Genomic DNA, 3,433 nt, shown 5'->3' on the forward strand with positions numbered 1-3,433 from the left:
AAAGTGATTGCCCGGGTGACCCTTCTTTGAACATTTTATATGTGGCCCCAAATTAATTGCACAGCATTGCACCAATCATAGCAAGTCTCTCATCATCCACGGTGATACAGTTTTACTGTAACTTCGAGCAAATTCGATATAGATGAGGCCTGAACCCAACTCAGCTCGATTCCAAATGAGCTCCTGGTCCATTTCTCGCTGTATTTATAGCCAAATTCTGGTCCCGCTCCGACACCTCTATACCAACGCCAAACCAAAGTTCATTGCCAACATGGATCGCTGCTTCAACGCCCGACACCGTTCCAGCAACCCCGTGTCCGCTCGTAAAACGCTTGCAGCCGCTCCAGCGAAGTTTGTGCAACGTTTAATCACCGCCCGGGCAACGCTGGCGAAGCAGCGGTGGTCAAGCGTTAAAGATATCTGCGTTGGCCTAGCGGCCCCAAGCGTCCACGAACTTGCTTCTAGCGATGCCAAACTTTGACTGGGCGTTGGTGGAGCGGGGGTGAACTTTGCCGGAGCGGAAAAGTTCCCCCTCCTCACCGCTCGCAATATTTTGTGCAGCTCAAAACTTTTGGAGCGGTAGTAGGGCTCCTCCAGAAACATCAGCAGTGGCCGAGCGTACACGGCGTTGCTTTAACGGGAGCCAACTTCTGTTTTACGGTGGTGAACGGTTTCGAGCGGTGATGAATTTTATTCACCGTTCAAGGAACGCTCCAGCAAAGTTCGGCCAGTGTGACCGGGCCTTTAGACAGTAAGCAGTACGACGGGAAGGTACAGGACCTATTGGGAGACAAAGACACCTACATGCCCTTGAAAAAGGACCCCACTAACAAGTTTAAAGGGAAAATCAGTACAGCCCTCAAGAAATTGCAAACTGAAGGAGTTTTGGATCGTGCCACCTACCTAAAACTCAAGCCCACAACGGAACAACCCCCTGCTTTCTACGGCCTTCCCAAAATCCACAAAGTGTCCCTCTACGACCCATAGTCTCCAGTATAGGCTCTGTCACCTATGAGTTAGCAGGTTTTCTAGCCAAGATTTTGGGACCGCTAGTGGGAAAATCTCAGCACCATGTACAGAATAGTGCCGACTTTGTCAACAAAATCAAAGACATTCATGTAGAGGATGATGAAACCATCACTTCGTATGACGTGTGCTCACTTTTCACCTCCATACCACCTAAAGAAGCAGTATCAGTAGTCAGGGAAGCCTTGGGAGCCGACGATACACTTGCAGATAGAACCAACCTATCCGTTGACCAAGTCTGTGAGCTACTAGAACTCTGCTTAGGATGCACATACAGTACTTTACCTACAAAGGACAGTTCTACCAACAAATGCACGGCTGTGCTATGGGATCACCAGTCTCACCAATTGTTGTAAACCTGTATATGGAGAAGTTTGAAAACAAAGCCCTTAGCACTGTCAGTGACACTCCCCCGGCAAACTGGTTTCGATATGTAGATGACACTTGATGCAGATTGAAAAAGATGGTAGCTTCTGAATTCTTCGACCACATCAACCAGATAGATGCATGACAACATCAAGTTCACACAGGAGCCAAGCCATGACAAGAGGAAGATGGTAACCTTCGTTTCGAAGTGTACAGGAAACCAACCCACACTGATCAATACCTGACCTTTGATTCCCACCACCCTTTGGAACACAAACTAGCAGTGATCAAATCTCTCTTCCATCGTGCAGACAACATTATCACTTCAGACCAAGCCAAAACGGACGAACATAGACACCTCCGAGGTGCCCTGGCTAAGTGTGGCTACCAAAACTGGACTTTCAACAAAGCACTCAAACCTTCGGATCAGTCTAAGAAAACCCAGAAGTACAAACCATTGACCAACAATAACAAGGCCAACATCACAATTCCGTATGTCCAAGGAGTATCTGAGAAACTCTTCCAAAACTTCAACATAGTCACTAACTTCAAACCTCACTCAACCCTCAGACAAAGACTGGTACTCCCTAAGAATCGACCTCATAAAGGTACCAAGGCGAATGTTATTTAAAGACTCAAATGCGAGGAGCCCAACTGTATATAACAACACCTACATCGGAGAGACAAGCCGGCGGCTCAAAGTAAGATACAAAGAACATTACAAACCTAGTGCCAACGGCTACTCCTCAGCTATTTTCCACCACCTACAACACAACCAGGGTCACTCTTTCAAACTTGAGTCCACGGATATCTTAGACCACGAAACATGCTGGTGGGAACGGGGTGTCAAAGAGGCAATATATGAAAGAATGTACAATCCCACCCTCAACAGGGAAGGGGGGCTATGGGTGGATCTCTCCGGCACTTGGATTTTGTCACTCCCAGCCCCGAGGACAGACAACACTTAAGCTCCTGTTCTGTATAACAGGAGCTTTCTGACTAATTTGCATCATCTTGTCTTGACTTGTCTGACTTTTGTTCCTTTTTCGACAACCAAAAATTTGTCTTCACTTCATTTGCATATCAATCAATAGGTTGTGCTTATAAACCTGTTTTCCCCTCTAGTCTCTCAGTCACTGACGAAAGCTAGTGGATACTAGCTGAAACGTCTGACGTTTTCAAAATCATATCCAGTTGCTTGAGTAACTGCTTTTTGGCGTATTGTATCTTATCTAGGCAAGTTTTATCTGGCACATCTGTATACATTCTTACAAGATTTACCATTAATACACTTGATTAGAAAAAAAGGTTTCTTCGTTCCTGGAATGGCACCAGAACCTGTGTTTCTTCATTCATCCAATTAATCAGTCAGTCATTAATTCTTTATTTTAGGTCTTACTGGATTGGTCTCGATGACCTGACCATGGAGCGTAGGTTCGTGTGGAATGACGGCACCTTACTGGGAAGCTATCGCAAGTTCCGGTCCAGAAACGCCTCTCACAAGGACTGTGTGATACTGTGGAGGACCAGCAGACTGAGTCGCTGGACCCCATCGGAATGCAGGAAACGACTGCCCTACATCTGTCAGATGGGTGAGCAACAAGTACACCTATGATGCTATCAAAAACACATAGGGATTAGATGAAGTGATTGTTGGTCTGGAAAAATTGCATGTCGAGTCAAAGTCAACTAACATTGCATAACCATCATCTAATTGGCACAGAAAACATTATACACAATTATATTAAACTTCTTGTTTCAACAAACTTATAGGGGTTAGATGAAGTGATTATTGATCTGGAAATATTGTATGCTGAGTCCAAGTCAGCCAACATTGCAAAAGCATCATCCACTGGGCACACAAAACATTATACACAATATATTAAACTCCTTGTTTCAACAAACTTCGAGAATCCGAAGAAAGCTTAATAATTTACCCATACAAATAATATGAATTTCATTGGGCTAAAATTACAGTATTTAATGGACTTATTTGGATAATAGAAATAACGTTTACACAAATTTCGGGGGGGGGGGGGGC

Source organism: Branchiostoma belcheri, unplaced genomic scaffold, assembly GCF_001625305.1.
Source record: "Branchiostoma belcheri isolate BF01 breed outbred unplaced genomic scaffold, Haploidv18h27 scaffold146, whole genome shotgun sequence".
In the NCBI taxonomy this organism is placed as follows: domain Eukaryota; kingdom Metazoa; phylum Chordata; class Leptocardii; order Amphioxiformes; family Branchiostomatidae; genus Branchiostoma; species Branchiostoma belcheri.